The 22570-nt window shown below is 33.4% G+C and overlaps 1 long non-coding RNA gene across 1 annotated transcript in view; it reads right to left on the bottom strand.

Moving 5' to 3' along the window:
* LOC127704545 (uncharacterized) overlaps nucleotides 1-22207 on the bottom strand; it is a 45601-nt gene extending 23394 nt beyond the window's left edge. Inside the window, exon 1 of the long non-coding RNA XR_007983322.1 lies at nucleotides 22131-22207. This is a non-coding gene — a long non-coding RNA (uncharacterized LOC127704545). The remainder of the gene's footprint in view (nucleotides 1-22130) is intronic.
* Between the last annotated feature and the right edge of the window lie 363 nt (nucleotides 22208-22570).

The raw sequence follows: 22570 nt of genomic DNA, 5'->3' as shown, positions 1-22570 counted from the left end.
AAGGATAAGCAGATCAAGTAGTAGAGTACATTCATTTGGCTTGTTTCAATAGTCAGCAATGTTGGAGATCAGGGACACCGAACTAAAGAAAAAACAATTATGGCCGAGAAAAATTAGCTGGATTGCAATTTCTTCTACAAAAAACCGTCACCAATAAAGTAAAATATTATTTTTTTTACTAATACAGAACAAGAGACTACTCAGTTTTTTGTCTGATGACTAAGTGTACATTTTTGTAAAGTGTACTTTTATACCCATAAACTATTGAAATGTTATTTATTTTGTCTTTCTAGGAATCAGTCGTTGATAGTGGTTTCCGTTGTGTGAACAATCGAAATTACACACAACTAAAAAGAGGCAGCGGATTTCCTTCTATCTGTCTTAAACAGAAAAGTCTGTCGGACAGAATATCTATCGTTTCTTTGAAAAACTAAACTGCAAAATTTGCACAAACATTTTTTTTTAAATGTTTTCTTTTCTTAATACTACAGAAAGACTGAAAACGCAGTATTAAGTGTACATTTGTTTGTAAATTATATTTTTATAAACACAAATTATTTATATGTGTTATTTATTTGGTCTTGCTAGGAAAAAGCCTTAGTAATGTAATTAATTTGAAAAGACAAAGAAGCTAGCATTGGAAACGTATTAGAAAATTAACATGAACACGTTTAAAAGAGTTTTTTTTCGAAAATTGTTAACACAAAATACATAGCCATGTGCATAATGACTGGTGTAGCATGAGGACCAGGACTGCTTACCCTTCCGGAGAACCTGAAATAATCCCCGGTTTGTAGTGGGGTTCGTGTTGCCCAGTCTTATTTTCTTTGTTTTGTTTTGTTGTTTGTGTTTTCGTCATTTTTGGGGTATTGTAATCCTTGTTGTTGCTCAGTGTGTAATAACACTAACGGTACCAATTTTTCTGGACCAGATGCGCGTTTCGACAACAAATTTCTTTTCGGTGATGCTCGAGGCCAAAATATTTGAAAATCCAAAGCTTTTGAAGAGCTTTTTAAAAACCAAAACGGACAAAAAATAAAGCCAAGTCGGGCAAGGAATAAAAGCTTTGCATGAGGGAGATATATTCCTTTTAATATAATTTCCAATATTTTGCAACTACAAATTATAATAACACAAAATCCGTATTAGAATTCTTTGCTAGCCGTATGATTTTATTTTTGTCCCTATTTGTAGTAATTTCATTATGTCAAAAGATGTGTTTTCTCTTCCATTTCGTGTCTCATTACCAAAGACATAGGGTTCTCTAGAATCTCAATTTTTGCCAAATGATATTTGTTGGCATATGTCTTTTTGTTTGTTCTCATTCATTTACGATAAATTTTCACTGCTGTTCTCGTACTTTGAACAAAAAATTTATTTATTTTGTAAAAAATATCTCCGTACTCCTAACAACAAAATTATTATAAAAATATTTTACCTGTGTACGTTATTTTATTTAACGCCATTTTGTCCAAGGTTATAGTTGTCTTTTTGACATTGTATCATAGATCAATTGTATTCGTTCAGTGTATGTTTACTTGTTTTTGCTAATATGTCTTTTTGATTGAGTTAAGCCATTTCAAATGATATTTTATAGTGTGTTTTTCTATGTTGTAATGTTACACTACTATTTCAGGTTAGGGTGAAGGGTGGCGCCTGTTAAAACGTTTAAACCCACTGCATTTGTTTGAGCCTGTCCTAAGTCAAGAACCTGTTTCAGTTGTTGTCCTTTGTTGATGTGGTTCTTCAGCGTTTTTTCGTTTTATCGTTTTTTATATAGATTAGACCGGTTTTTTTTATGTTTGAAATGTTTTACACTAGTCATTTTGTGGCCCTTTATAGCTTGGTGTTTGGTGTGAGCCAAGGCTCCGTGTTGAAGGCCGTACTTTGACCTATAAATGTTTTTTTTTTTTTAACACATTGTGACTTGGATGGAGAGTTGTCTCATTGGCACTCGTACCGCATCTTCTTATTTATATTTACTCCTGTGTTTTATGTAAGCATATCTTGTCTTTTGATTTTCTTTACGGTTGAACTTCAGTGGGACTGGGAAATCACTATACTGTCTGTAAAAGTAATTATAAAGTATGCCAAACTCTAAGTTATGCATCATTAAATCAGGAGAATTTAGAATTGTTTGTAAAGGTCTTGTTTATATGAGGTCATTCACTTCACAGTATGAGTATGACGTTTCACTGCATACAGATTTTTTATTTTCATTGCAGTATAGTTTGCAGGTGAAGTACATTATTTACTACAAAATTTTAATTCAAAATTTCACTCTAAAAGCTCACTCCAAAAATTTCCCTCCAAAATCTCCCTCCAAAATTTCACTTCAATACTCCACTCCAACACCCCACTCCATAAAATACATTATGCCTAAGATAAGATAAGATGAGAAAATTTTATTTTGATTCGGCATTTATAAAACCATACAACACAAGCTCGAGAGAGCTTTTGACCATATATAAATATATATAAATAACAAGAATAACAACAAGCATTACATACACAAAATTTGGCATTCATATGTAAACAGACTTGGTTTAACAACGTTTAAGCAAATTTGAAGTAGGATAAAAGTGTATTCTTCCCAAAAAAATTTGAAAAAAACACCGAAAGTCGTGATAAAATTTCATATATAAAAACAAAAACATTCGATAATGACTGGTTTCAAAAAAGTCATTATACAATATCAGATTGACATGTTCCAGACTTTATGATAATACATATACACATGTATATGTTACATAAGTTACTATCCATTGGTAGATGTGAATTATATTCCCCCTAGACAAAATAAGAAATTAAAAATACAAAGCGCAGTTTATCAGATAATAATAAACAAAACAGTTACGAGACAGTTAAGAAATGTAAGATATATGATGAAATATTATAAATTCATCACAGAAAACGAAACATAAGCAACATTTAATTCTTTTTTACAAATTGTGCTATATTCAGGCACTAGCAGCGGTCGTAGTATTGACAATGACAAGTAAATCTTCCATGAAAAGTATCAGTCTGTGATTGTTATAAATGATGGAAGAATAAAAGGCACGAGGATTCGACAAATGGACCTAGATTGTTGAAGGCCGTACTTTGGACCGTCCTGGTTCACATCTTTGTCCTTGTGTTCTGTGGTGGAAAGCCGTCTCATCGGCAATCAAAATAATCTCAATGTTTTAAAATGTTGTGCTCTATTTCTGGCTTTTTATTTGTCCAAGTATAAAAACGACGGTATCAGTGTACATTGTTACAATTGTAAAAATTCCAATATCATGTTGCTCAGATATAAAACATAAATGTTCAAGTACCTTCTACACATAGTTAAAATGAGTCTTTCCTAGCTTTAAACGGTCTTTCATGCACTGAATGCTATAGATATCTAAACATTCAAGACAACGATGTTTTTGGGAGGAACATGTTCTTCTATTAAAACTTCCTGAAACGCTTCAGCGAAAGAATGGAATTTGTTTATGGTTTCTTGTGGATGAATCAAGTTCTCTGACAGCAAAATCTGTTGTCTTTGTCCAAAAGTACGTAGGTCATGACTGGTCATTCCATCACCAATACTGATCTTAACAATCGGTCCATTCGGATAATCGTTTGCTTGATTTTTCTCTCTGAAGTTAATAGCATGTTCTAGAGAACCACAAGCCGAAATAAAACGGGATTGGCTGTAGGTTCCACGTGCAACATGATGTACAACTGAAGTTGCATGATTAGGAGCTTAAATTTGGCAGAGAGGCCATTCGCTGGATGCTCGCCTGTTCTTAAGAGCCTATAAACATCCATCTGTTCTGTCCTATCTAAATAAATTAAAACCTAAATGCATAGAGTTCAGAAACAATCAATGATGATACAAAACAGTTCGATATCAAAGAAAACTATGTCAATGTTTCCCTTGAAAAAAATGCAAAATCCAAATAAATCAACTTGATTATTGATAAAACGTAAAAACAAAAAGGTAAAACAAAAGTAACAGTAGACTAGTGTTTATACAATTCACTGTCCTGAACCAGAACAAGAGTGGATAAATTCAACAAGGATAGTCAAAGTTTGCCCAAAAATAAAGCCTAAGCATTCTAAAATATCAAACGTTTTCAATTTTACTTTAACTTATTACCATAAAAAAAATTCCATTGAATCTCAGAGAAACATGTATAAATTTTAGTTTTAGATGTATGATTTTTTTTATTAGTTGCTATTGGCTTTGAACTAGCTGTCAGTAACCGCGAGTACTCTCAGATCTGTAGTTAGTGTCTTTTTGTTGTGGGGATGTATAAGTACCCTGCCACGTCCACTCTGTCTTTGTTAGATGTATTTCTGCTTTGTATCCATCTGATGAGTTAAGCCCTTTTCAACTGATTTTTACAGTTTGTTCTTATGTTGTACTGTTACGCCACTGTCCCAGATTAGGAGGAGGGTTGGCGCCTTCAAACTAGTTTAACCCCACCACATTCTGTATGTGTCTGTCCCAATTCAGGAGCCTGTAAGCGGTTGTCGTTTGTTGCTGTATATCATATTTGTTTTTTTGTTCATTATTTTGTACTTAAACCAGGCCGTTAGTTTTCTTGTTTTCTTGTTTTACATTTGTCATTCCGGGGCCTTTTTATAGCTTACTATACAGTATGGGTTTTACTAATTGTCGACGGCCGTACTGAGACCTATAGTTGTTAATTTCCGTGTCATTTGGTCTCTTGTAGAGAGTTTTGGCAGTCATACCACATCTTCTTATTTTCATATGGACGTATAATAAAGCAACCTGTTTTACCCCTAAGCTGTGACACATAATTTAGAAGCTTAGTATAGTCTGTTTTACATCTATATAATTGCATAAAAAAATTCTTAACAAATCCATTTTTTCAAATCAATGTTTTTTTTTCTTGATGTATGTTAATATATGATAATTCTTATATGGTTTGCATATTATGGAATACGTTAATATGATTGGTCGAGAGGGTTTCCGATAGTGGATCTTGACGACGACGTTGACGAACTACTTTTTGTAACCAATGTAAACAAGATGGCGGCGATAATTACACAATCCGGCTCAACGTTAAAAATATTTATGTTCACTTCGCGCTAATCGTTAAATTAAAATAATAAACACAAAAACATTCATTTGAATGATAACAATTTATTTTTGTAGTTAATTTCTTATCAGATAGCAAATTTCACGGAGTACATATTTTTGCACATATATTCATGCACCAATTCAATAACACAAATAAACAATATACGTGTGATAGAGGTTACGAATGTGGGAAAATCAATTCTTTTTCTCCAATATTAAAGAATAATAAGGATTAAACGCCTTTTTAAAGGAATTTATTGATGTATTAATAGGACCAAGTCACTCACAAACATATCATAAAAGTCATTGGACTTTTATTTGTTTGTGAGTGAATTGGTCGAGTTTATACACCAATAAATTCCTTTAAAAAGGCGTTTAATCCTATAATATATACGAACTATTTATTTCATATATTTTGGTATTTGATTAAAAAAGGTACCCATTAGGTCTCTGTGTTATTTTTTTATTGTTTTAGTATTAAGATATACTTGCCTTTTTACATTCAATGTTGAATTGTTTGAAAGGAAAGATTTTCGGGTTGTAATGCTCTTCAACTTCGTATTTGATTAGGCCTTCCACCTGTTTTGATTAAAGCGTCACTTAGGAGATAACTGTATTGTATTTTAAGCTTGGCCTTCGTAAAACGTAGATTTTACTTTCGCAAATTGAGTTTACCTAGCGACGCGTAGCGAAGCTAGGTAAACGGATAGTTGCGACAGTAAAATCAAGTTTTACGAAGTACAAGCTTAAAATACAATACAGTTATCTCCATTCTAATGCCACATATTAAAATGAATTCCATTTGATAAATATTTTGGCTTAAAATGCAATAAATGAAAAAGTCCGCGAAACTGTTGCATGGTCTTTGGTATCTAAACAATGTGACGTCATATGTATACTCCCGGTGTCAAACATAAACACTAGACGTATTTATACTTTTTGTACGCTTATGAATGGATTCAATTTTGACAAAAAGAAAATTTTGAGGCACAAAATGTGACTTTCTTGGTTTTTTTTTTTGAGAAATTACATATGAAAAAAAAATCGGAATTCAAAATGGTGGCTTTCTTAGTTACGGACTGGTAGAACGTGGAATCTAACCCTTCAAAATATTTGTTAACGTCCAATGAAAATGATCGTTACGAACGAATTGCATTAGAATGATGAGTTTTATGTAGACAAACGTCAGTATGGGACCAAATTATAAGCCTGATACTGGATAAGTTTTTATGGTAAAATACAGGTTTTAGATATTCCTTTAGGCACCAATACCACCACTTTAATGGCCCGTACATTTAGATAATTGTAATCTATTCGATCCTTTGAGTAAACTTATCCTCAGATTTTATTATATGACTATAAATTTTCTGTTTTCTCATTGGCTAAAAGCATAGGAACTCCTCTTTGATAAAACATTATATTCACCGCTGCAAAAATCACGAGAGGTTAATATAAGATTTGGAACAGCGTCCGTGTACCTAAATATAGATATTCCAAGGCAACGTCAATGACTTTGAACCCGCTTTCAGTAAGTGAACTTTGTGTCTTTTGTCTTAATGTTTTTGTGCTTTGTGCAATGCTTTATTTATAAATGAATTTATGTTGAAAATCTGTAATATAAAGCTTTTACTACAATTATCATATAAACTTAACATCATCAATGTTGTATGAAAATGAGTTCACGGTCAGATGAACCATGTCAGACATACATCCACGTTAATTCTCTATTTAGAGATTACTTTATCTATATATAACGTGAAACATATTTATTATAAGGTTAAATCCTAACGATCCTACTGCTTGTGGATACTTTTATTTAAGCATTGCACAAGTCATGTCTTCTTTGACTGTCCATGGCGTTAAAACACTAAATCCCTGGGATGTGGTTTAATTGATTTTAGTCTCTGATACATGATTTTTTATTGTTAATTGTTTTTGGCTTTTAACTAGCTTTCAGTAACTGCGAGTACTCTCAAATCGTACTTTCGTGTTAAATTGACCTGTTGACACAATTTGTAATGCATTTCTGTAATTCAATGTTTACTTATTTTGTGTTATATCTCGTCTCACTATTTTTAATATGTACCACCTTTGATAAGTATTTAGTATGACGATAAATTTATATTGTGTCATAGATCAAACTTATTCGTTCAGTGTATGTTTACTTGTTTTTGTTTAAATGTCTTTTTGATTGAGTTAATACATTTCAATTGATATTTTATAGTGTGTCTTTTTATGTTGTAATGTTACACTGTTGTCTCATGTTAGGGTGAAAGTTGGCGCCTGTAAAAACGTTTAATCCCGCTGCATTTTTATGCACTTGTCATAAGTCAGGCGCCTGTTGTTCAGTGGTTGTCGTTTGTTGTTATTGTTCATAGGTGTTTCTCGTTTCTCGTTTTTGTCGAGCCTGCGACTTTTGTCGCAAAAGCAAGACATAGCGATCCTACATTCCGTCGTCGGCGTCGTCAACAAATATTCACTCTGTGGTTAAAGTTTTTGAAATTTTGATAACTTTCTTAAACTATCCTGGATTTATACCAAACTTTGACAGAAACTTGTTTATGATCATAAGCTAGTATCTAGAAGGACATTTTGTAAAAATTTATTTCCTGATTTTCCGTATATTACTTATAAATGGACTTAGTTTTTCTTCCAGTTAACATTACATACAGTCTGCAGTAAAAGTTTTTAAAACATTTATTAGATTCATAAACCATCCTAAAATTTTATTAAACTTGGATAGAAGCTTCTTACAATCAAAAGATAGTATCTAGAGGAAGATTTTTAATAATTTTTTCCCCATTTTTGTTGAGCCTGCGACTAACAGCAAAAGTAGGCAAGACACTGGGTTCCGCGGAACCCTTACAAAGTTTTTATATTGATTAATCCGTTGGTTTTCCTGTTTGAATTGTTTTACACTAGTCAGTTTGGGGCCCTTTATAGCTTGCTGTTCGGTATGAGCCAAGGCTCCGTGTTGAAGGCCGTACTTTGACCTATAATTGTTAACTTTTTATACATTGTGATTTGGATGGAGAGTTGTCTCATTGGCACTCACACTACATCTTCTTATTTATATGTACAATTTACAATCATTCCAAACACCAAATACAGTTGACCTATTGCTTAAAGTACCCGAGAAACAGATCAAACAACAAAATCTTAACATTGACCAATGAACAATGAAAATTGGGTCATGGTAATATGAACCCTGTCAGACACACATGTACGCCTTACACTCATTCTATACACCAAATGCAGTTGACCTATTGTTGCTCACAAGGAAGCTATTAAACCAAGAGTTTTAAGTGGTGAAGTTGAAATCATCACTGTGTAAACTTTACGAACGCCATCACGAGTTGGTTGACCGTTATGGAATATCTGTTTCAGAGATGACGACGGATATGTTTTAATTTTTGTAACAACAATCCCGTCCTTTTTCCCCGATTGTGACCTACCGAATTATACTTCTGAGTAAAAGACTAAACTACAAAAAGTAAATATTGTCCAATGAACCATGAATTCAGGTCTAGATCATATGAAACCTGCCAGACAGACATGTTCACCTTACAATCATTCCATATATCAAACATAATTGACCTATTGCTTATAGCATCTGAGAAATATACCTAACCACAAAAACTGAACATTGTCCAAGGAATCATGAAAATGAAGGCAAGGTCAGATGAACCTGCCAGTCCGACATGTACACCTTACAATCATTCCAAACAAATTATAGTTTCCCTATTACTTATAGTATTTGAGATACGGATTTGACCACGTAACTTTAACCTTGATCACTGATCCATGAAATGAGGTCGAAGTCAGGTAAATCCTATCTGACGAACTTGTTGACGTTGCAAGGAACCCATATACCAAATATAGTTATTATAATTTACGTTAAAATGCCAGATTTTGATTAGGTAATAGGCGGAAGATAATTTACACTATCCCATGGCTCACCGGGAGACATTTTATGACAATCAAAAGCTCAAACACATCAAACGAATGGATAACAACTGTCATATTCCTGATTTGGTACAGGCATTTTCTTATGTAGAAAATGGTGGATAAAACCTGGTTTTATAGCTAGCTAAACCTCTCACTTGTATGACAGTCGCATAAAATTCCATTATATTGACAACGAATTGTGAACAAAACAACAGACATAATAGGTAAAAATGTCAATAAATTAATTAGTTGAGATGGTGATCTAGCAGATTGTTACCCCTCGAAAAAAACATTGTCAGCCTTGGCTTCTTCTCGGTTGACAATATTTTCTCGGGGTAACAATCTATAAAAGGATTGATTTATATATTTTATTATACTTCATGTCAAAATGCCAGATTTTGATTGGTTAATACGAGGGAGGTAATATACTCTATCCCATGGTAAATACTCTATCGCCCTTCACGGAGACACTTGATCAAGTGTACGCTTTATTAAATACAGATGGTTGGTATGTTCAAGACGTCATAGTTTATTACTTTGAATTTGAAATTTGATATACAGTAATAATTGAACATTCAGTATAATAAATTAAATGACACATATCTCAGTTGGCAATGTTTTCTCGGGGTAACAATCTGCTCTATCACCCTTTCAGCTATGTGTTATTCATATAATATATATATATATATATAAACGCCTAAAAAGTGTACCAAACAACAGCAATAGAAAAAAAGGAAACATTAAATGTAATTATCTATAAATATTTCGGATAACATATATCCTTCATCAGTATGATTATGATGTAAAATGAATCATATCAATTTATATAGCTATTCTGATTAAACTATAACAATCTTGAAATTTATACAATAAAACAGTTAAACCGAACATCAGGCCCGAGAACAGTTATTTCGTAGTGCATTTCTTTTAGACAGTAAATTCAAATTAAAAAAATCGCACCTGCTCTATCTCAAAAAGATTTTTACAGTGTAGTGTACTACTATTGATACAAATAATATCAAGATTATAGAAACTTCTACCAGCTCTAACTCAAAATATTGACAATTCTGTGTTAAGGGGGGCTAAAATTCAGTTTCACAGCTTCAGACATTCTAATTTTTGACCTTTTTTTACTGGACCAAATCACTACTTAACATAAAGATTCAGCACCCAAATTTTTTTAACATGTAATTTCATCCCCTTACTTAATATTTCATGCATAAAATATCAAGAAATGAATTGGGAAAGTGTATAAAACAAAATGCAAGTTATACACTGTTCACACTAGGGACTATATTCGTAGACAACGAAAACCAAAGGACGACGCTTGTACAATTCTAAAATTTCAAAAATGACTTAGGTTATATAGCTATTTACAACAGAGACTGCAAAGATATGCTTCAAATAAAAATAGTAATGTGTGATATGAATTGGTACAATTCTAAAATTTCACAGGGGACGACAGTTAAGACGTTACAACAACAATTGATCAGACCGTTGAAAGATATCAGACCAGGCATTCATGCCAATCCTTGGCACCACAATTTCAAAAAGTCTCTTACATTTGAGAGAGCGGAGCACACAACAAGAAAATTTTCTAAATCATCTATTCCTTTCCCACATAGTGGACAGTCTGAAATATTTTGTTCATTTGAAAATTTTGAACGGTGATACTGTAAAATGTATGTATCCAATAGCATGTTGGCATTATAATAGGCTTTGCGTATAAACATATGTTCAGTTCCTGCATTTTTCCATATAGAGCTGATAACACCAACCATACAATTTTCGACATTTAGGAACCGCAGGGATGATTTCGATTTCGCTTCGGTTGACATCTTGCTGAACCAGAAGGAATCCACAGACTTCTAAACTTTCTTTTTCCATTTGTATTTTGACTCTTGTATCAAAAGTTGTTAAAATCTTTTTGTGTAACAGAGCTGTAATAGGCAACTCACCAAGAAGAAGATATGCTCCAGCATTTGATGCTCTAGTATGAAGGTTCTGTATTTGTTTTAAAAGTTATTGGAACACATTTCCAAACGATGAATGTCTTTAGAATTTAGATTCACGATTTAAAGTCCAAATAACAGGCGTGGAACACTGGAACCACATATGTTGACCATAGTTTATATGAAACATCTGGGTTGAGTTCATTTAGACCTATAGACTTGTGCCCATCAACGCATAAGAAGTCTTGTTCGCAGTTCTTCGACGATTTCCAACAATAGTCCTATTTGCCTCTAATTCACGGGAGTCTCAATCAATTCCAATATGTGTATAATTTTCAACACATTCCAAAGCCTCTGTGCCAATATGAAATTTGTACATTTGATTCCAGTTTTCACAATTTAAAGATGAGTTCCAAACCATAATTTTTATTTTTCCTTACTAATATTATATTCTTCTGTTTTTGCATAATGTGTTGTAGAGTTTATCATAGTCTTAAGCTCCTCGGGTTTTTTGGATATTAGAAGCAGATCGTCTGCACACATAGGCGTTCCAATATAGACATTTCCAATTTTAAAACCTAGGCTCTCAGTTTCTAGTTTATTAATAAGAGGATTAACGAAGAGTTTGTAAACAGAAGGTGACCATACGCTCCCTTGCCGGACACCTTGGAGTTCTGAGAACGGTGTAGATAATTTGTTTTCCGAACAGACTGTCGACTTCATATTCGTGTAAAAGTCATTCAAAATCTGACAGCTTTGACCAGAAATTCCAATTTGAAATATCCGTTTTAAAAAAGAGGCATGCCAAACAACATCAAAAGCTGATAAGGCATCGATAAAGGTAGTATATAACAAATATTAAGTATTTTTGCTTCAATGATCGCTTCAGTAAGCGGGAGTGCTGCAAAGGTAGGATTCACCCCGGCTGTGAATTTGTAGTCTAAATTATACCTCCAGCAATTTGGGTTCTTCTAGATTGAGATGCACTGACTTAATCAACTTTCTTATGATGGAGAAACTGTAATTCCTCTATACGATTTTGGTAAGTATACTGGTTTTCCGTGTCCCTTCAAGAGTGGCAAGACAATGCCTTCCGTAAAACATTGTGGAACACGTTTAAATTTAAATGCCACATTTTAACAAATAGGTTAGTTTTTCAGCGGTCTTATCGCTTCCGTATTTTATATGCTCTGCAGAAATTCCAAATTGGTCACTTGCTTTCCCAGTTTTCATTTTTGATAAACAGTTTTAATAGTATTTATGTCAAATTCAATACACTTTTCCTTCTCATTTTCAGATATCTCCTGGGGCAAAATGCAGTCTAACTCCACATCTTTGCGATATTGCTCGTTTGTTGATTTTACTGTCGGAGTTGATTATTCACTAAAATGGTTTGTCCATGCTTCGCGAATAAGATCCGGCGTGTCATAGTGGTAATCATCAACGATAAGATAATCCATCATTCGTTTTCTACTTTTAATTTGCCTTTGACGGCGAATAATCTCATAAAAGGTGGCATTATCACCACATTGAACACTCGTAATGTTTTCGTACAGAGAATGTCGTTCTTCTGCTTTTAATTGTCTTTAAAGTTGTTAAAGTTCACGTTGATAGGATTGTCATTATCTTAGGGACATCCGTGGATTTTCCATTGCTAATGCGCATCCTTACTTTGTTTACAAAGTTGTTGTAATGAAGAGTTCCAAGTGCGTTTTCTTTTTCCCACAGATATTTTAGGTGCAGATTCAAATGCAGTTAATATATCAAATAGTTCTTCACAGCTCATTTCAATAAATAAAGGCAACAGTAGTATACCGCTGTTCGAAATTCATAAATCGATTGAGAAAAAAACAAATCCGGGTTACAAACTAAAACTGAGGGAAACACATCAAATAAGAGGAGAACTACGACATAACAGAAACACAACATTAAAATGTAACACACACACACACAGAAACGAACTATAATATAACAATGGCCATTTTCCTGACTTGGTACAGAACATTTTAAGAAACAAATGGTGGGTTGAACCTGGTTTTGTGGCTAGCCAAACCTCCCGCTTTTATGGCAATGTTAAATATAACATTAAAATGACAACATTACATGGCATGACTACAATACGAATAAATAGGAGAACATATAGGACAGAGAAACATACGAATAATAGCTAACAAAAGGTACCAGGTTTAAAATTTAATACGCAAGACGCGCGTTTCGTCCACACAAGACTAACCAGTGACGCTCAGATCAAAAAAGTTCGAAAGCCAAAACAAGTACAAAGTTGAAGAGCAATAAAAGAGAAAGTACTGTTATCAATGTACATACGACTGAGTCGCTATTTCAGTAATTGCTCATATTTTTCAGCATCTAACTTTTTCCAATTATTTTTTTTCATAGTCATAACTGATTTTTCTGATGGAAACGTTTTTGAAGAAAAGGAACATGTCAGTTTTGTTTGAACTAACCTATGCGATGAGGTGTTCAGTGGGTCATTCACTACAACATTAATTCCAGAGATTCTGTCTATTTGGGTTAGAGATATCAAAATATAGTCAATCTGAGAATTCTGTTTCCCACTATGGTGGTAATAAGTATGAGTTTCTGGATAGTCTTTTGCAGGGTCAGACGTTTCTCATCTATAAAAGTTTTTAAAACTTTATCTTGACGATAAGTCTTTAATATATTCAAACTAGCGTTCATAACACCTAAAAGAATCGTTGCTGAGTTGCCATATGTTGCCATAATTTCGCCAATTCGTCAGGAGTACTTTCAAATGTGTAATTTTGACACGGCATATAAACACAACACAAGATAAAAACTAAAATATCAGTACTGAGTAACACAGCACACACTCTATGACTACCTTCTGACAATATTTTGATATGCTTCACTATTTTGTTTTCCATAAAATTGTAGTTCCTGCAATCCCTCATGGTTTGATATAATTCGTAATTGGATCCATGTCATCCATACTCCAGTTATTTTCGGCACATAACGTCACAAGTTTAAATTTTTCAAAGTTATATGAGAAATCTTCCTGAATGGCAAAACTAGAATGATTTGTCATCAGAGATAAAAGATATTCCTTGTTTGATGTGAGGCATTCAATATTTAAGGTTGCTAGATTTAGTACATCGTTTTATTTGCTTGACTTTGCGGTGGATGGTTTGACGTTAGGCCTCCCCCTAAAAAATGATTCGAACTTAAGGTTTCAGAGTTTGTATCCACATTACACAATGAAGGGTTGCTTGGGACGCAACTTGGATATTCGCTACTGATAGATGTGTTCTGAGTACGAGTGTCTATTTCTAAGGAGTCTAATACGGGTTTTGACATTGTTGATTTATTTTGTATCACTTTCGGTGCCTCTTAATTCGATTCCCGCTTAGAAGTGTTCAATCTTATGACTACAGGTACGCTAGGCTAAACTAAAATTGAGAATGGAAATGGGGAATGTGCCAAAGAGACAACAACCCGACCATAGACCATACACTTTTTGTGGTATTGAGGTACCAAAATTTGAAACAGTTTGTGTTGGAAAATGTCCTGGCCCAGGATGAACTGTAGGTACAAAATATGATTATGCGATTGATGTGCCTCTATCAGGCATGAAGTGCTGAGGGGGAATAACTGGTACAGTAGTTGATCTGCCTATATTAAGTGCTGAGGCAGGTTGGGTTGGATGTTATGCATATTTTGCTGAGCTAAAGGCACATTGTTATGGTTTGAATGGTGAGAATTTTTAAGCTTGTTGTTTATCTTTTTAATTTCATGTTTCATATTGACTTTCTCTATTTCCAGCGAGCAGATTCTGGATATAAAATCACACATCCTTACAGACTGAGTCATCTGTAATCTCGAATAATCCATCTGGGTGTCAATCAACTTTTGTGTTTGAATAGTCTGGCTTTGCATAGTCTCATTTGTGAAATTTTGTGGTAACATACAGGTTTCTCGGTCTTTTGAGAGATTTGCATTTTTCGTTTCATTGCTTTGAGAAGCTAGGTCTTCAACATTTTTGTTATGTTCAATGAGTAAACAAGTTTTTTGATAATCTATTTGAATGTTCTAAGTCAGTGACTGACTTTTCTAATGCCAAAAGTTTCGATCGAGATAATGTCAGCTGTTTTGTCACTGCTCTTTGGTCATATTCTCGTTCATTTATTTTTTTCTCCCACTTTTCTAACCCCTTTTCCTTCTTTTTCAACTGTTGTTCAAAGTCAGTAAAATCACAGATAGAATTATCTGAAGGGACTATTTTTGTTGGTGTATTTTTTGAGTTACCTTAAATGTAATTTTAGTTGGTCCTATATTTGATTTTACAACAATGTCTTCAGTGCCATTACTTTCGTATATTAAAGTATAATCACCGTCCTTTGCTAATTCAGAAATGGTTTGAGATGACAAGACATAATTGTCCCCAGAGAATGTATAATCAGAGCTAGTTGTTTGTGATGAATCCATAGCTGTAGGATGTTTATTGTTTGACAAGGAGTTGACATCTTACTCATGAGTTGCTAATTGTTTATCAAGTGGGGGATCACGCAGTAGGTCAACCTGAAGATCTTCTATGAGTTCGTTATAAGACACATCTAAAATTTGCAGTATGTTTAAATTTTTTATCTATGTTACACTGTTTTTTGTTTTGTTTTTTTTGTGTAGACCACAACCAGTATCAGGGTTGACTTGTGCCTCTATTTTTTGCAAGACTTGCTAGACATGCACTCCTGATACTTTCATTTATTTCTTTAAGTAGGGGATTACTAGCTTCTAATAATTTAGGTAAGTCAGTTTTCACAAATTCTAAAAATTGAGATCCGTTGACAAGGATGCGAGAGGTTGTATTATATAGATTGATTTTATATAGTTGTTTTTTTTAATTGACTAATTTAACTGTAATCTTTTCTTCAACAGTCAGACCGTCTTCATCTGTAGTTTTTGTGACAGGATCATTCACATATCTGTAAAGTTCAACTTTCAATACCTCATATACCCGATGATCACATTCAAGAACGAAATTACTTCGTTTTAAAGTCGTCACTACAGAAAATTCTCTATCCGATGCATCAATTTTCTTTTTCGAAGCTTTCTTTTTATTTAATGTGTAGGACATAGTACGTACATCAGTCCCCTCGATTTTCAGGACGTAGATGGCTTCTTGAAGGTGCAAAGTTTTGTGCTGGTCTACGAGCCCTCTGTGAACGTAATGATAGAAGCGACATGATGGTAATCACTGGATAAACACCCTACTCACTGTAAGGACTGTAGTAAAGCGGAAATAAAAGTTCAAAAGCTTGTTCAAAGATAACAGAGGCGTCACAATAAGCAGTATATATACGTATGTGTTAAAGCGATTATTACTGTATTTAAATTTCAGTTAAAACTCACAAATGTATAAAAATTTATAAAAAAGTGTCACTATCTCACTGTCTGGTTCAGACAACAGTCATAAAAACGCGGAGTGCTCTGTACTTGAATGCTCGTTATCAGACTATACTATATACGAGTTTCTAAAAGACGAAATTTCATAAAATCTTTCAAGCTTCAAAACTTCATGCACGTGTACCACTATATGATATTAATACTAAAGTAATGCTGAACTAAGTCAAAAGGGGGTACCAAACTCAACTCAAAAACAATTGACGCCATTCTCTCTTTTAAATAAGTATTAAGGGTACCAGGATTATAATTTAATACGCCAGACGCGCGTTTCGTCTACATAAGACCCATCAGTGACGCTCAGATTAAAATAGTTATAACGCCAAACAAGTAAAAAGTTGAAGAGCATTGAGGATCCAAAATTCCAAAAAGATTGTGCCAAATACAACTTAGGTAATCTATTCCTGGGATAAGAAAATCCTTAGTGTTCCGAAAAATTCAAAGTTTTGTAACAGGAAATTTATAAAAATGACCATATAATTGATATTCATGTCAACACCGAAGTGCTGACTACTGGGCTGGTGATATCCTCGGGGACGAAACGTCCACCAGCAGCGGCATCGACCCAGTGGTGTAAATAAGTATTAAGGGTACCAGGATTATAATTTAATACGCCAGACGCGCGTTTCGTCTACATACGACTCATCAGTGACGCTCAGATTAAAATAGTTATAACGCCAAACAAGTAAAAAGTTGAAGAGCATTGAGGATCCAAAATTCCAAAAAGTTGTGCAAATTCGACTAAGGTAATCTATTCCTGGGATAAGAAAATCCTTAGTTTTCCGAAAAATTCAAAGTTTTGTAACAGGAAATTTATAAAAATGACCTTATAAATATATACAGGTGCGTGGGTAAAAAAGTCTACACACGATGAATATTTACAAAAGAGGTAAAAAAGTTATGCTGATGGAGAAATGGGATAAAAATATTAGTGAAGATGCTAAAACGTTTTGGAAAACAGACTCTCAAACACTATAAAACTCTAAAAACTGTGCTCTGTGAATTTTCGTGCTGCTATACAATATGGCTACCGGAAGAAACGATCAATCGCAATTTACAATAGGCTGCAAAAATTTCTTTACAGCATCCGATTTTTACCTGGATGGCTGCACGCGCCTGCGCCTGATGAATCTAATTTGTTTAGCGAATTATTGTGTGAACATATAAAATATAACAACTATTTTTATAACATTTATTAGTGTGTTAAAGTTACATTCTTATGCACGAAGATGTTGTTAATAAATCGTGTTGACAAATATTTCGGCTTAACAAATAGCCTTCTTCAGTGTCAGTTATTTTAACAATACTGATTATATGTATAAAAATAGCTCAATAGCTTCGTATAATACCATCTTATATTAGTATCGTTGTGCAAATCTCTAGACTTATATATATATATATATATATATATATATATATATATATATATATATATATATATATAAAAATAAATGACGTCATCTCAGAAATGAATAAAGATAAACAAATTGATGATGACACGTACGATTATCTACACCCAGATGAAAGTTGCACAGCCGGTAGATTTTATTTACTTCCAAAACTCCATAAAGCAAATGGTCATCCTACCGAAATTCGTTGATTACCACCTTAGACCACAAGTTAGACACTGCCATCTCATATTCAAGATACAACTGACTATTTGAAGAAAACAAATTCCTTAAGTCCCTTACCTACATGTAACAACACAATTTTGGTTTCGATGGATGTGTGTTCTTTATACACTAATATTCCGAAAATGAAGGAATAACCGCGTGTGAAAAAGTATGGAACACTCGAAAGGATAAACATCCCCCAACTGACTGTCTAGATCAGTTTCTTAAGCCAGTGCTTAAAAATAACTTTATTTTCAACGACAAGAACGTTTTACAGATTGACGGTACTAGTATTGGAACAAAAATGGAACCCTTTTCTGCCAACATTTTTATGGAGTATCGTGAAGAACGCATCCTTTTGATGATATTGACATGAAATGGAACGATACTCCGAACATCTGCAAGATTTTAAAGATCATTGTAACATGTTGCATCATTCAATAGAATTTACATATGAATTTTCAAACGAGACAATTGCATTTCTCGACACCATGTAAAAAACGGGGTCATGACAACTGATCTCCACACTAAGAAAACTGACAAACACCAGTTTCCCTCTCTGAAAAGTTGTCACTCGAAACACTGCTTCAGGGATATTCCTTTCAGTCAAGCCATCAGACTAAAGCAAATTTGCTCCTCGGAATTCAAACTCAACTACCGTTTGGGACAACTCAGAAAACAACTAAAATCAAGAGGATACAAAAACAAAAATGCCACAGAAACTATCGATAAAGCCCAAGAAAAAGATCGAAAGATCCTCATGGAATACAAAGATAAGACGATCCGCACAGATAGAATTCCATTTGTTTTCACCTTTCATACCGATCTGACAAACTACTGTCCGCAAGCACTGGCGTCTTACTGAAAATGACTCTTCCTTAAAAGAAATCCAACGCAATCATCGGTTTGAACGTTGTTTTCAATTTAGACTTTTATATATTTTTTTCGTTTGGGCTTGTATTATATTTTCCTTTGGGTTTATATGATCCGTTCATCCTATTTCGACTCTTTAAAATTCAAGAGTCACTCCTAAATTGAGGTAAATTATATGGCCTTCCAAATACCTTTTCGATCCCTAACATCACTGAAGAGACATTAATTGTCGAAATCCGGATATGGTGTACAAAATTTTGCACCTCATGTTTGTGGTGTACCATCTTTTCACAAGTTTACTGTTTTCTGTTAGGTATTAAATTAATATTAAGATCCATTTCGTTAGATCTGGTGATCAATTTATTTGGCAATCGCCAATGGCAGTCAACAGGGTTTAAGAACATAGTTGTTCGACCTGTTAGTCAAATGCGTTTTGTTAAAATAGACTTTTTCACTTTTTTTGGTCTTTTGGAAAATGTTGTTTGTGCTGTATTTAGACCCCTATACCAAGAAATTTGTCTTACATGCACACGAATAAAAATTGCGGTTTTTATCCAACGCAATTATAGGTTTGAACGTTGTTTTCAATTTAGACTTTTATATATATATATATATATATGTATATATATATATAGTGTTAAAAAATAGCAACAATCAACATTCAATCTATCTAGGCGTGGATCAGTTTGTAAATAAACTGATGCAGTTACTACATTAAACTATATAAGTACCTAATAATGTAACTTTAACACACTAATGAGTGTTATGAAATTAGTTGTTATATTTTATATTATTCACGCAATATTTCTGTAAACAAATTAGCTTCATCAGGCGCGTGTAGCCAACAAGGTTAAAGTTAGAGGCTGTGAATAAATTTTTGCAGCTCAATGTTAAATGTCTAGAAAAATATTTTTGCCGCTTATTGTACATAGCAATTCTTTAATCAACACAAATAGTTGTTTTAGTTAAATAGAATGAAGTTCGGGATTTATTCTTTTGGTTTTGGTTAGAACTGTTTTTTATCTCTCTCATTAAGTCCATCGGGTTTAAGAGTACGTAGCTAATGCATCCAGAACCTTTCTCTCTGTTTTCTCCTTTGGGAGTCTCAAAGTCTTGAGAATGTGTTATAGTTACATTTTAAGCCACTTATATATATATATATATATATATAAACAAGTCTAAATTGAAAACAACGTTCAAACCTATGAATGCGTTGGATAAAAACCGCAATTTTTATACGTGTGCATGCAAAACAAATTTCTTGGTAGAGGGGTCTAAATACAGCACAAACAACATTTTCCAAAAAGACCAAACAGTGAAAAAGTACATTTTAACAAAACGCATTTGACTAGCAGGTCGAACAACGGATGTTCTTAAACCCTGCTGACTGCCATGGCGATTGCAAAATAAACAGATCACAGATGTAACAAAATGGATCTTAATTTTAATCTAATACCAAATAGAAAACAAAAAAAAACTTGCGGTTAAGATGGTATACCGCAAACATGAGGTGCAAAAATTTGTACACCATATCCGGATTTCGACAATTAATGTCTCTTCAGTGATGTTAGGAATCGAAACGGTATTTGGAAGGCCATATAATTTACCTCAATTTGGGATTGACTCTTGAATTTTGAAGAGTCGAAATAGGATGAACGGATCATATAAACCCGAAGGCAAATAAAATACAAGCCCAAACGAAAAAATATAAACAAGTCTAAATTGAAAACAACGTTCAAACCTATGACATATGTTGTATTTTGATGTATGAATGTAAACTATATACATGTATTTTGTTTGAGGGCCTTATTGAAAATTAGACTAGTTCTAATTGAATGGCCCTCTTTAAATAAAGAATTTATTATGTCAACCGATCGACAATGTCGGGTGACAGATTGCTTTTCCTCCGTTTCTTTTTTTTCATTATTATTATTCTTCCACCTTTTTTTTGCAGTGCAACTTTGGAACTAAAAAATGGCTGTCGTTGCCATGGAAACCGAAAAAGTGAAAAATAAATTTTGGAGTTTGGTGAATTATTTGAGTATCCTTAAACTTAAAATCATTTGATTTTAATACAATGTCGTTGTCCACTATATACGGGATTTGGATAATTTTGACAATCATCGGAATTACTATGTTGCCATGGAAAGAACAGCAAAAATTTCGAAATGGTCATTTTTGTTGGAACTTTACTGTAATGTTGGCTGGCATGTGTAGATGTGGCAGTTGGCTTTGGAAATTTCAAAATGGCTGTCGTTATCATGGAAACAATTTAAGAAAGGTCAAAATGCTTCAAAAAACTTAAAGTAGCATTTCCTCTCTTAAAAAGGTAGGTCAAACTCATTGAAAAATTGATGGTATGTTCCCTCTCATGTACCAATGTGGAATCTGTCATTAAAATTTTGGGAATGGTCACTGTTTGACATGAATATCAATTATATGGTCATTTTTACTTTGCATTTTTCGAAAAACTAAGGATTTTCTAATCCCAGGAATAGATTACCTTAGCGTCCTCAATTTTTCCTATTCAACTTTGTACTTGTTTGGCTTTATAACTATTTTGATCTGAGCGTCACTGATGAGTCTTATGTAGACGAAACGCGCGTCTGGCGTATTTAATTATAATCCTGGTACCTTTGATAACTATTTACCATGGAAACCAGCAAAAATTTTTAAAAATTTCAAAATGCTCCAAACTTAATGAAACTTAATATAAATGTTAACTTGCAAAATATAGATGAGACTTGACTTTGGAATTTCCAAAATGGCCGCCATTGCCATGGAAACAGCAAATATGTGAATATTTCAAAATGCTCCAAACTTTCTGAAACTTTACAGAAATGTTAACTGGCATATATATATCTGGCATTCAAATTTGGAATTTTCAAAATGGCTGCCACTTAGTTGCAATGGGGGCGAATGACATCCGCTATTGCTTGCAATAGCAATTCTAGTTATCATTATTATTATTATTATTATTATACAAATATTTTACGCCGTCGCCAGATTGTAATCCCTATGTCTCGCATACTGCGACTCTCGTCTTAGGCGAGACACAAACTGCCAAAATGGGTGCAATTTGGGTACCCTCACGTTACATGTTAATTATCATTGTCAGTTTATTTTCGACTTTCGCCTCTCTTTTATGCTTTAAAACTTCAATTTTGATCAAATGATCAGTACCAAAATATCTGTTGAAAAAAAAACTAAATGTATTCTACATACCTCTTAAGATTTCCAAATATTTGAAAACGGTAAAATATTACTGATACTTTATACTTGTCAGCGTATTGTTATGACTGAAAGAACAATGTGCTGTTTTTAAATGGATAAATTTATCTATATCATATCTGAATGAAGCCTTGACAGTAGTTTTATTATCTTTTGTTGATAACTTATTTAAATTATAATAGTAGTATGCTTTTTTTCTGGAAAACCAATTAACGTTTATAGAAAATCCTTCTTCACCATAAGCCGAAATCGAAACCGATACCGAAAAGGAAACCGAAACTCAGGATAGTTTAGTAAGTTGTTTGTAAATACTTATATAATGGGGGTGCACACTAAGTAACACATAGATATAATATTGATTTTATACATAACACTTCTGATGTAAGGTTCCGGATACAAACGAAGAAACAAATACAACAGAAGGGGTTTTCCTT

This window comes from Mytilus californianus, unplaced genomic scaffold, assembly GCF_021869535.1.
Source record: "Mytilus californianus isolate M0D057914Y unplaced genomic scaffold, xbMytCali1.0.p SCAF_6, whole genome shotgun sequence".
In the NCBI taxonomy this organism is placed as follows: Eukaryota; Metazoa; Mollusca; class Bivalvia; order Mytilida; family Mytilidae; genus Mytilus; species Mytilus californianus.
This window is presented reverse-complemented; position numbering and strand designations above follow the sequence as displayed.